At 39.3% G+C, this 13,676-nt stretch overlaps 1 protein-coding gene across 2 annotated transcripts in view; it reads right to left on the bottom strand.

Moving 5' to 3' along the window:
• The window catches only part of FRZB (frizzled related protein), a 74,738-nt gene that overhangs the window by 35,305 nt on the left and 25,757 nt on the right, over positions 1–13,676 (bottom strand). The window contains exons 1-2 of one of the 2 annotated variants that reach the window (XM_061135272.1): positions 2,967–4,031; positions 1,669–1,946 (exon numbers count right to left, since the gene is read on the bottom strand). The gene's annotated coding sequence lies outside the window, so the exon portion shown is untranslated. Of the gene's footprint in view, positions 1–1,668; positions 1,947–2,966; positions 4,032–13,676 lie in introns of those variants that run through there. The other variant, XM_061135271.1, reaches the window with a different exon arrangement.

Raw genomic sequence — 13,676 nt, 5'->3', positions numbered from 1 at the left:
TCATTTGTGTCATATTTTAGGTTCTACATATAAGTGATATCATGTAGTATTTGTCTTTCTGATTTACTTCACTTAGTATGATAGTCTCTAAGTCCATCCATGTTGCTGCAAATGGTAATATTTCAGGCAATATTGCATTCTTTTTTATGGCTAAGTAGTATTCTATTATATATGTATATATATCTATTATATGTATATATATATATATATATATAAACACATCTTTTTAATTTATTCATCTGTCTGTGGACATTTAGGTTGCTTTCATGTCTTGGCTACTGTAAATAGTGCATGTATCTTTCTGAAGATCAGTTTTTAGTTGTTGTTGTTGTTTTTAGTTTTTTTTTGGATTTTCTGGATTTAGTTTTTTCCCTCAAGAGTGGGATTGCTGGATCATATGATAGTTCTATTTTTAGTTTTTTAAGTTACCTTCATACTGTTTTCCTAGTGCTTGCACCAACTTACACTTTCACCAACAGTGTAGGAAGGTTCCTTTTTCTCCACACCTTCTCCAGCATTTTTTATTTTCAGACTTCTTAATGATGGCCATTCTGACCTGTATGAGATGGTACCTAATAGTAGTTTTGATTTGCATTTCTCTAATAATTAGCAATGTAGAGCATCTTTTCATACACCTACTGGCCCTCAGAAGCTTTTTTGAGTACCCTGCCTGGTTCTGTTCATTTTTCTAGTTAGTTCCCCTTGAACGTCATTCTTTTTTTTTGCAAATTATTCTTTAGCACTTGCCAATTTATTGGTTCAAAAAATTTTCTTCATTATTCCATCTGGGTGTGCTCTGTCTTTCTAAATAGTAGATATTTCTTTTTTTAAGAAGAGATTTCATCTTCTATTTCTTTTGCAATAGTCATTTAAGAAATGTTGGCTGATGGAACTTTGAATGCAGTATTTTAAATATTAACATATACATATCTTATAGAGAAGTACAATACAAACTGAGTAAATTACAATAGCCAAGTTTGAAAAGTAGGCTGTGGGAACATGAAAGAAACAAATGAGACAGGGCATAATTTCCACTAGTGGATGAGCTGACCCCCCCAAAACTGAGTGCCTTCAAATTGGCCCACACTAGAGCCAACTCATTGGAAAAGACCCTGATGCTGGAAAAGACTGAGGGTAGGAGGAGAAGGGGGTGACAGAGGATGAGGTAGTTGGATGGCATCATCGACTCAATGGACATGAGTTTGAGCAAATTCTGGGAGATAGTGAAAGACAGGGAGGCCTGGCGTGCTGCAGTCCATGGGGTCACAAAGAGAAAATTAAAGGAAGGCTGAAACCTGGTGCCCCAGAGGAAATAGGTCTTAGGTAATTTGTTTCTCTTAGATTCCATTTTACACTGTTTTATTTAACCAACGTGTAACTGAGAGAACACTGATCTTTGTGTAAAACTGCTCCTGGGCTTGCACATGAAAGACAGCTTGAGGCATTTCTCCCTATCTGGTGAAGAAATCTCAAGGTAGATAATCCGTGGGCCACACAGAAGGGGCTGGAGAATTGTAACTTTTAAATGATATTTTGATGGGCATAGCTATAGGGATCTTTAACAACTCACATTTTAAAACTAAGGATGAAAATCAAGAGTTTTATGCAGTGGATTTTATATTTGAGGAAGTCATTAAGATGGTAAATACAACTTATTGATACCAATACCTTGCTGAAAAAGATCTTATGAAAACCAGATTCCAGGACTTCGAAGGGTTCCCCAAGGCTCATCCAGGTGTCTCTTCCAGGGATGAGGGCACTTCAGAGTAACCTCGTGGCTCCCAGCTTTCACAGCCCCCTCGAACCTAGTTCAGCCTGTGGATCAATTCAGGGCTCAATGACTGCTTAGAAACTACATCCATACATAGTTACAGCCAATCAGTCCTCTTAAAATGCCTCCGGCACCACAGTAAGTGCCATTCCATTTAACTTCCTGACAAGGGTTCCTGTGGAGACATCAGAAAAAGATCTTGTTAGAGGTTATCACTGTGAAATAGTCATTTTTCGAAAATTTAAGTTTGACCAATTAAAACAATTTTTGCAATATCTTGTTTTGTCAATCATTTAAATTTTAACATTATTTTCATCTGTTAAATACACTTTAAACTTATCCCAGGAGCAGGCTGTAAGGCTGTCCACATCTGTCCCGTTAAGGAAATGCGCGGGGCCGAAGTGTGGAGTAACTAACAACCAGGCCGGCTCAGACACTGAGCAGTAGAATGACTGAAGCCATTCATTCTGGACGGGGCTGTCCACATCTGTCCCGTTAAGGAAATGCGCGGGGCCGAAGTGTGGAGTAACTAACAACCAGGCCGGCTCAGACACTGAGCAGTAGAATGACTGAAGCCATTCATTCTGGACGAGCCGAGCAAGGGGACCCGGTGCCCGGGAGCAATGGGATGAGTCTTTATTAAGCACCTACTACAAGTGAGGCAGGTAAACCACACCATGCTTTGCAGGAGATATAGGTTCCATAGATGAAGAAACTGAGGCTCAGAGAAAGGAAGGAATTTCCCAAAGCTTCCACAGCTGGCTAAGGGCCTGTCAGAAGCAGGACTTGAGTCCATGCTCTTCACAAATTCAACAATCCCGCTTCTTCCTGGGCAGAAAGGAGCTGGGAAATGGGAAAGACAGACAGGACTCTCTGTGAGCCTGGGTCTCTGTCTGAACCCAGCCATACTGGTTGTCAGCCTCCGGCTCTGCTGCCCAGGAATAGAATGCAAAGCCTTGAGCTCCAAACAGGGAGAACTTCCTGCTTTGTGGCCTCTACCCGAGCTATTCTGCAGACCTCATAATTCCTTTTTGGGAAGATCTGACCTTTCCAGTCTCCAAGCAACCCAACAAAACCCCCCACCTGTTAGCTATATCAGCATCAGGGCAGAGATTCTCAAACTGTAATGTGCAACAGAATCCCCTCCAGGGCTTCTGAATACACAGACTGCTGAGCCCCATTCAGAGTTTCTTACCTGGTAGTTCTGGGTAAAGCTTGAGAATTTGCATTTCTAATGAGTTCCCAAGTGATGCCGATACTGCTGTCTAGGAACAGTGAATATCACTGTTTTTAATTAGGTATTAGCTCTGATTTTCCTTTAGCAAACTGTACATGCTAAAGAGATTTCATGATTTTTATCTCCTGGTTGTTTTCTGTTACAAAGAATTTGAAACAAAATTTCAATAAAGCAGCCTAACAGCTAATGACACACTGAAGAGAGGTAGGAAGGTAGAGAGGACTAGATGCCTCAGTTAGTTATTCAAAGGCTGTCCTCAGTGCCCCAGTGAGGCCTGACAATGAAATCAGCTGGCATTCTGACCCCAATGTACTTTTCTAAAGGAAAATAGCACCACTCCACTCCAATTGCAACAAAAGAACAATAGATCCAGCTTCAAAGAAGTTCCAGAAGGAAGCATAGTATCTCAGTAAATGAATGAAGCTCAGCCATATAACCCACCCAACTGTTCCTCCTCCTTCACCTCACATCCCTTCCTATCTTAACTTGAAGAGAAAACTCAGAGATAAAATCATTTATGTAAAGTCATGAACTCAGTTACTAGTGGTTAAATATGCCTGGCTCAATATTCTTTCTCTTTACACCATCCTCTTCTCTGTTGAAAGTGTGTGTGTGTTTCATTCATTTAACACCAAGTGCCTGTATAAAGTATATCCGTTTACACAATCCCTTAAAATCTTATAAACCTTCCAAATAGCTTAAAAGGATTTGGGAATCCAGAAGAGAAGGTATGGGACACTTCCAAGAAAACCTCCTCGCCCTCCCTGTGCCTACTGTCAGTTGAAACCCAAATGATCCTGGATTTCTTTCTAATCTCCCTTCAATGAAATTTAACTGCAGATGATTTCCAGAACACCTTTTCTATCATTTTACTCTTGAATAGACATACATGTTTTGCTACATCTTTCATCTTATTCTATCTGTGAGTGAGTGAGTGAGTGAAGTCGCTCAGTCGTGTCCGACTCTTTGCGACCCCATGGACTGTAGCCTACCAGGCTCCTCCCTCCATGGGATTCTCCAGGCAAGAGTACTGGAGTGGGTTGCCATTTCCTTCTCCAGTATTCTATCCGTAGAAGACTTGAATTACTCCTCAGTTCCCTCCCTTACAGTGTTGGAGAAGTCAAGTAGCACACATGTCATTGCAACCTTATTTATAAACAACTGGGCAACTGACTGTAACCATCAAGGCCACATTAGAAAATGGCATTAAAATGACCCCCGCAAGATTAGAAATCCTTCAAATATAATCAATAAGAAGCAATAACCCAGGAATTCCTTCACATTCTGGTGGTTAGGATTCCACACTTTCATTGCCTAGGGCACAGGTTCAGTTCCTGATCAGATAATCCCGTTAGTCCTCTGTCATCTGTGATTTGTTAAATGTGAGCTGTACATATCATATTTAAGCTGGAAGATGACTCAGTCTCTTCCATAGTTACATAAATAATGAGAACATGATTCTGCCAGCTTGGCAACTATATCAATTACGAAAGCCATAGAATTTTTTTAAAAAATATTTTTTTAGTTTTGAAAAATAAATGCTCATCAGAACTTCAGAAATAGGTGTTGAAAGATTTCTACAGAGATAGGGACAGAAAATCAGCCATTCTTTCCTTTGGCCTGACAAAGGTAAAAACCTGATGATCAATTCAGATCATCCAGATACTTTTAAGCTTAGACATTTTGTAAATCCTTCATCTCTCTCGATAGACGTTCAGAGTTTGACTAGTTTTTACTCATAATTGTTCAAACAAAAACAAATTAATTCTTTAAATATTTTGTAAGAGTGAGAAATAGCGTCCCTTTTCTTAGATTTCCTTTCTTCTCAATTTTGAAACTAAAACCATTTAAATTTGTAAGCTTTGAATGAAAACAAATTCTAGGTGTTTAAGAGGATCTTGTAGTAGAGTGCCCACTGGAGTCCATTTATACTGTTTTATAAACAACATAAATGTTCTAATGTTTTTGACTATGATGATAGTGATGGTGATTAACACAATGACAGTATAGCTATCAAGGTCTAGAATATTGTGTCTAATTGGACCAAAGTAAACACGATACAGAGGAAACAATGAAACTTCTTTTTTGCAGTGGTGAGGAGGTAGAATGTAATCTCTGAAGTTTAAAAGAATATTGTTATCCTGGAAAATGTCATTCATCCATTCATTCATTGAACATGTATTGCTGCCTTCTAAGTGCTAGTTTTAAGCTGTGGAGATGACACAATAAGTCTGGGCCATCATAAAACGTACAGTGTTATAAGTTTTCTCTACAAAATGGAAAGAACTGTATAATGGTTGGTCCTATATCATAACTGAGGAAAGACTAAGTTATAACACTATGTTATAGCAAAGAAGATTTACATTAGATCTGAAGGATATTCTAGGTTGAGGTTGATAAAGTGCTGAAATTGGTCCCTTAGTGTAGAAAGAGAGGAGCTTTGTCTTCCAGGGGTTTAGATGACACCACCTTATAAGCTGGGCTGGATGAAGCACAAGCTGGAATCAAGATTGCCAGGAGAAATATCAATAACATCAGATATGCAGATGACACCACCCTTATGGTAGAAAGTGAAGAGGAACTAAAAAGCCTCTTGATGAAAGTGAAAGAGGAGAGTGAAAAAGTTGGCTTAAAGCTCAACCATTCAGAAAACTAAGATCATGGCCTCTGGTCCCATCACTTCATGGCAAATAGATGGGGAAACAGTGTCAGACTTCATTTTTGGGGGCTCCAAAATCACTACAGATGGCGATTGCAGCCATGAAATTAAAAGACGTTTACTCCTTGGAAGGAAAGTTATGACCAACCTAAATAGCATATTAAAAAGCAGAGACATTATTTTGCCAACAACAGTCTGTCTAGTCAAGGCTATGGTTTTTCCAGGATGTGAAAGTTGGACTGTGAAGAAAGCTGAGTGCTGAAGAATTGATGCTTTTGAACTGTGGTGTTGGAGGAGACTCTTGAGAGTCCCTTGGACTGCAAGGAGATCCAACCAGTCCATCCTAAAGGAGATCAGTCCTGGGTGTTCATTGGAAGGACTGATGCTGAAGCTGAAACTCCAGTACTTTTGCCACCTCATGCGAAGAGTTGATTCATTGGAAAGATTCTGATGCTGGAAGGGATTGAGGGCAGGAGGAGAAGGGGACGACAGAGGATGAGATATTTGGATGGCATCACCGCCTCGATGGACATGAGTTTGAGTAAACTCCGGGAGTTGGTGACGGACGGGGAGGCCTGGTGTGCTGCGATTCATGAGGTCACAAAGAGTCAGACACGATTGAGCGACTGAACTGACTGACTGACTGACCTTATAAGCACAACCACAAACATCACTGTTTTCTTCAGATGGGCCCCAAACTTGAAGAGGAAGGAGGAGGCCTGGGAGGTGATGCTTTGATAGAAATGGCAGGTGGAAAATAAGTTAAGTTGGGATTTTTTATAGTACCTGTAAACGTCTCTTGAAAAACTACTTACATTTCCCTAACATATTTTCTGCTTGGTATATGATCATGGGTGACCTCAGCCTGCAATGGCTTGGAGCGGTGCTTGGGTTCCCAGTTGAAGACTGAAGCTGAGTGGTGTTGGTGAGAGCACCAGATCCTAGCCACTAGACCAGTGGTCCGTGACAAGGGCTCTGGCCCTTTGGCTTTGCAGAAAAGAATTCCCATAAGATGGAAGGTACTGAAACAAGTATTTATTAAGAGGAAAAAGAGTACAGTATGTGTGGATAGACAGGCAGACTCAGAGGGAGAGTCCCCAAGTTGCACCCTCGTGGAAGTCTGAATTACTTTTATGAGATATTTCTTCCAAGTTTCCTTTAGACAATCATTTTGATTTGCCTGTTTTATAGTCCATAGTTGCTACATCTCAGGGTCTTCCCATGTATGCGCACACAACTTTTAGTCAACATGGATTTTACTGAAAAGGTTTATGGGTAGAACATCCCTGACATCACCCCCCTTTGGCCTCCAAGGAGCCTTTCTGTGCATGTGTGGTCGGGAAGGTCTCCTGACTTGGAGAATGAGAAATACATGGTCTAGGCAGGGCCCAGCCTCCTCTCTTAATTGTCCTGCTATTCTTGTCTTCTAGTTTCAGTCCACAGGGAATATCTAATGGCTTTATCCTGGAGGGGGCGGGGCATCTACCTCCCACCTCAGTATGTATTTATTTAGTCACTTTTTATATAATAAGTGTGTACATTTGAAATAATTCTTGGTCATGTAGGTAACATGTTTCATTTTACCAAATTATAGGTCCCTGTTGTTTTCCCTTCTTTTCCCACAACATTCATGGATATTCTTTTTGCAGAAGATTGCATTTCCTCTTCTTGGTATAAAAAATTTTAACTAGAAATATCTGTCAGACCATAATTGCCAGGGTGGTACACGCCTCAGGGGACTCTGTCACGCAGCACCACATCAGTCACTCAGTGGGAGCTGCTTAGTGTTAAAAATATCATTTATGGTGAAAGGTTAGGTGGGGAACTTTGCATGCTTTACATCTGCTACGCATTTTGTTTGAGAGTTCATTTTTTCTCTGAAGAATGTGGTCAAGCCAACAACAGGCTAAGATTTTCCCTAAAGTATTTAAGAAGAACCAAAGAAAACCATAAAATTGTAACACTTGATTTATAGTAAGACTATGACTAAGGCAATCAAAAAACTACTTTACATAGAAAAGTTCAATCATATTTAGAAAGAGAAAAGTATCCAAATAGACAGTCAGTCCATTGTTTCTATCTAGCTATTGCTGCCTCCAGGGAAATACAATTTGTAGGTTTTCTTTATGAATGAACTTATTCTACATTTTAGGATGTAGGTATTCACACATTCCATGTTTTCAACTTCAGCACAAATTTACATTTTCTTTCCTAACTATAGAGAACTAAGATTTGTGTCATTTCATATATAGATCTCAAAATATACAAAGTATATGTTGCATTTATAAATGGGGCTTTCCTGGTGGCTTGGTGGTAAGGAATCTACCTGCCAATGCAGGAGACGTGGGTTGGGAAGATTCCCTGGAGAAGGAAATGGCAACCCACTCCAGCCTGGGAAATCCCATGGACAGAGGAGCCTGGAGGGGTTCAGTTCAGGGGCCACAAAGAGTTGGACATAACTTAGGGACTAAACAACAACATAACAAATAGTATATATCCCTAAGGCCAGGCTATGTGATTGAAACGAATTATTAGGCCAAAAAAATCCCAGGCAGAGAAGAAGAACAAAGGAAATGAAAAGAGGTGCAGCAAAGACAGGCTGGAAGGACACTAGGGATCCACTTCATGCTAGTGGGGAAACAAGAAGATAATTCCTCAGAGAGGAGGAACTGCCCTCCTCCCCAGGACCAAAAACACAGGAAGAACCTGACCCGAAGAGCCACTTTCCTGGTGACCTTGAGTGCAGAAAGCTTCTGGGCTTTTCCTTCTCCTTTGGAAATCTTCAAACCCTCTGATGACCAGTCTGGTCACTTCTAGAGTCATACAGCAACTGCAGGAAAGGCCTGCAATGGCCCAGCACTCCTATGACTGGGGATTTAATTCTTATTAGTCCTGCGATCAAAAGTCATAGATAAAGCCATGTTCTCCAATCACCTTTGTCGGTAATCATATCCATCAGTTTCTCTTCTGATGCTCTATAAGTTTTTTTTTTTTCCCCCCTAATTGAAATCCTAATTTGGATTGGTAAGAGAGGGCTTTGTGTACTAAACCCCTTGAAGATTTCCCGGGTGTCTAATTTCATCCCACTAGTTCTTCTATATTAGGGACAGTAATGACACCTCTGTGCAGTGCCTCAGCAGTACATTCCCATGAAGGATACAATCCCAAAAAGATGACTCCATGTCAAAGTCCTACTCATATTAACAACATTGTTTATTTTTATAAAAATGATTACAAAGAACAAATAGGTCACAGATGATGAGTACAAAGCACTATTTACCAGAACTTCAACTCTCACCATTCTAATTTTTCTCATGTGTGCCATGACCCCCAACCAATCTTCCTCTTCTATTGCCTGTGCTTTGCCTATCTATAAACAAAAACGCCCTGGAGATTAAGTACTACAGAAATATAAGATGGAACAGATGGTGTGCTGAGTTAACCCTTTCCCTACCCCTGGAAAAAGCCTAGGACTAAAAGTGCTTTTGACATACAGTATGTTTTTATAAGGCCAATATTGTGTTACACCTTTTTTATGATATGAGGACTATTCAGGAATCCGACCTATATTGTGGCTAAAGCCATAAAATATTATAAGATTCTGGGGTAAGATCCATGAAAACCGCTGAGCTTCTGTGTAAATCTGCTTGTAATTCAGCATATATCCCACCAGGTTTATCATTTACTGTCACTAAGACTCTCCTGCTTCTTTTATTTGCAACTCCCCACTGATAAAAGTAATGAATTCCAAGCATGATCATATGGGCCTGTGAACTAAGGCTCAACTCAAGACATAATGGTTACAAGATATTAATGCCTGAGGGGTAACAGTTCCTATACATTTTCACTATTAGTTAGCTTATAAATTGTTTATAAAAAATGCACATCTGTTGAATCCTTAGCTCCCCGAAATCTTTTTTTTTAGAGAATGTCCACCCATAGATACTTATTTACTAGTTAACAATAGAGTGTAATTCCAAAGGAAATGGTAAGCCGTGCTAAGATATTCCAAAACCCTTTATCATGTGGCCTGATACTTTGGTTTTCTAATCATTAATATTAGACTGTGTTAGGTTAAATGTATCCTTTAAAAAAATTTCAGGTGACCACTACAAAAATAGCAAAAGAACATATAACTTACAAACTAAGAAAGGAGGAAACACAAGAGAAGCAGAGATGGAAAGGAAACTAAAGACTTCAAATGTATCTCTGTACTTGAAAGCAGACATGGTCTGAAATTATTTACACTTGAAATATTCCAGAGGACACACAACTCTTCCACATGGTGACCTTCAAGCCCCACTTTCTTGCCAGACCCAGGGTTCTTCTCTCTCTCCCCTTCTCTCTTTTTTTTTTTCCCTTCTCTTTTTTCTCTCACCAAGTATATATAAGTAAACACACACAAATATAGGTATGTCTTTCTATTTCTCTTTATGTTCTGTATTTATTTTAGATCAATTTTATGTATACATTTTAAGCCCTTAGATGGAATCTACATGTTAATAAACAAATTTGACTAATTAAGATAAAAAATAATATAATTGAATTTCTATTTGTCTGGCTGTCTGGGGGGGTGGTGTTACGGCTTTTTTTAAATCTATTTTTCAATGATAAACCAACTCTCAACTAAATTTATATAGCTTAAATCGTTCCAGTAGCTCCAAAGTATATATTAATTGTTTCACTGACAATGATAATTTAGGGGAGAAGGAAGAAGTGGAAAAAACAGGTCATTGAGACCTACAGAGAAACTATCCAGGGTTGCAATCAGTTGCACTAACAGAGTGTAAGAACCTTCCATGCCAACTTCATCAGCCATTTATCAACACCACCTCTTTCCCTCTTTCTAGTCCTGATGAGATGTCTCTGATTTGACAAGTGAAGCATCATAAATTTAGAAGTAGATTCCGTGCCTCATTACTGTGGCCTCTAGAGAAGACGAGACAGTGTCTACTTGTGAATAATGCCATCAACTGTGGCTAAGAGCTGCCTAGAGCCTTTATCTTGGCAGCAAGACAGGAGGCTTGCAATTGGATTAAATATGAACAAAATACAACTCTTTAGAAAGGCATTCCATTCTATTTTTAAAAACAGGATTTTTAACATGTAATTTATACAGCTCTTCAAATCAACAACAAATTTTAAGTCCATTTGGTTTAAAGTAAACTAATTAGAAAATTTTTAAAGAGTTAGACTTTCCATTACAGTTTGATTAATATGCCAACCTAAAATTAAAGCCTTTAAAATAACTTATTCACATTAAACATTTTACAGAAACCCATAAAATGTTACATTGATGTGAGAATTCTCCTGGACTGACATTTTGCTTTAAGATGGCATAATGAACTACAAATTTAAGTTACTTTGTGTATTTGATGATATTTGGCAGACCCATATTAGGGAGTCTTTTTCAGACAAACATGAACTATCAAATGACTAAGCTTAAACAAAACACTTTTATTGCTACCATTTAAAGGTTCCTTAGTGTAATGTTTTGAAAATGACCCAGAAATCTCAATTTAAAAAAAGGAAAGAATGAGTTTTTGCTAAAGTCAGTGTGGCTGCACTTACCTAGTCCTAAATGGACAACACAGGAGTTATGGCCCTAAGTGTTAAGAAAGCGAACAAAAAACATTTTAGATGAAATACGCTGAAAGTTCTAGAGCTCATTTATTTCCTTTTGGCTTTGTTGGGTGGCAAAGAAATAATGTGAACACTGAAACTTATGAAATGGTCACAGTGTTTATCTTTTTTTATTAGAACAATTACAGCACTAAAAATACATTCTGAAGTTCAACATGCTGTTCCCAAAATAAGGCTTTCAGAAGAAAATCTGATGTTGTTAATCATGGAATCAAAATGCTTTGACCAGACCGCCTATCCCACCAAATAAATGTCTTATGCCTCTTTCCCACTCAATGGAAAACATCCCTTGTTATGGGAATAAAATAAAACTAAGCAAGTTTAGCACTAGATTTTTCTGTAGGCCGGTAACTTTCAGCGTGAGCACAAGGGCAGTTTCAGCCCTGAGACTGACTGCAACAAAAAGAACAACTTGGCTTTATTCAACAGAATATCTGGTCATTACTTTCTCCTTTGAGGCACACAGGTGCAGGGAGTGGCTGATTTAAACTGAACCCCTGTTTAAGGTTATGAGAGTGGATGTGATGGGGCACACGCTCAAATGAGGTTCTTTTCTACCAGAAAATATTGCAACTATAAGATAAATGATGTGAGCACAAGACAGGGACCTGCAGAGAAGTAAGGGAATTCTGCTCCATCCATTGTGCGTCCTCAGCTCGGTATCTCCCAGAGTCGATGCTCAATAAATGTAGGTTATGAGGGCGAGTACATAAAATAAATAAGTAAAGCAAAGAATATGTGTCATTTTATCTAGTTTAATAACCTTTTTTTCTTCAAAACTGTTTCAATATAAAAAAGGAAGCTGTTTGTTTTTTTTTTTTAATTAAGAACACATTTTCCTACTGAGGTTAAACTTAACACTAGTAGCGAGTGAGGAGATGAAATAAAACAGTCCTTCAACATCACCTTCTGTGCCTCTCATCCTGAACGGAAGGGAGGGCCCAGGAGTTCAGTGGTGCTACTCAGCTTCCACATCCACCGTGAGAAGGTTCCCAGAGTCCCAGTGTCCAGTTCCCCCCAAATCCCTCTGTAAAGTGGCATAAGAGGTGGGCTGGAACTGAGGCTTACCCTTGGAGGTTTTTGTCAAAACGCTTTTAGTCTGGGGTAGCCAGACCCTGACATTCTCCCATCAGTCAAGCCGTGCTCCCACCACCAACCACCACCACCCCAAGACTCGCTTGATCCTAGTCTCTTCATGTCCCTTACACAGACCTTTTCCCACTCCTTCATCCAAGCCAACACACAGCTCTTTCTCAATACATATTCTCTGCTCCAGGAAGGCAGTTGGATAAGGATGACCTTCATGAACTTTTCCCCATCTTGGCAATCAGTGACCATACTTACTTACGACGCTATCACTTAATCAGATTATCCCTTGTTATAGAGGCATGCAATAATTTCTGAAGCCTCAAGGTTGAGGGCCACATAGTAACTCTTCATGTACCCCATTATACTTTGTATTGTGCTGGTCCCATAGTAGATGATTAATATTCATAATCTAAATAAGAATAGATTTTTTTTTCTACTAGCTTCTCTATTTGAGGCATGCTAATCCAGAGTGATAGTAGTACAATCAGAGGTGTTCCTTGTTATGTGAATGTCAGTTAAGAAAGTTCTCCACTCAGCAAATTTACCACTCTCCTGGCCAGGCAAAGAGGTGAGATGTTAACTTGCTCTGCACAGCACTGCTATGGCAGATCCAGTTCACACGATCGACATCATAGAAGAGTGAGACGGTCACGGAATGACGAGAGTGGTAGGAGTGAGGTGATGGTGACAGACTATCTGGACACCCAGGAGAGTCTTCGTGTATTTCCTGTTTAAGAGATGATCCTTGAAATCCTCATCTCCTTCATTTCCTAATGTTGGAGGACCTCAGGACTCAGTCCTTGATCCTCCTATTTCCTCCGTATTTACTCCCTTGGCAGTTTCATGCAATCTCACAACTTCTATCTTCCATCTAGAAACTGATGACTCTCAGATTTATGTCTCTTAGCTCAGACTTTGACCCTGAAATGTACTCAACATTTCTACTTCGATATCTAGTAAACACCTCAAATTTGGCATGCCCCAAATTGTGCTCTGATGTTTTGCCACTACCATGCCAAAAAAGAAAGGAAAGAATAAAAAGTTTAAAACTTTTTAAAGAATAAAAATAAAAATAAAACTATTTAAAGAATAAAAACCTGGCCTAAACTTGCAATCTTTTCAATTTCAGTTAATGATAGCTCCATCCTACCACGGGTTCAGGACAAAATCCTAGGGGTCATTCTACCTTGTGTCTCTACAGTCAAAATAACATGTAAAGAACCAGACCACGTCTCATCACCTCAACTGTTAGAACAGTGGAACAAGTCTATTATCAC

The sequence above is a fragment of the Dama dama genome, chromosome 33 (assembly GCF_033118175.1).
Source record: "Dama dama isolate Ldn47 chromosome 33, ASM3311817v1, whole genome shotgun sequence".
Lineage (NCBI taxonomy): Eukaryota > Metazoa > Chordata > Mammalia > Artiodactyla > Cervidae > Dama > Dama dama.
Note: the sequence above shows the minus strand (reverse complement) of the source record. Positions and strands in the feature narration are given on the sequence as shown.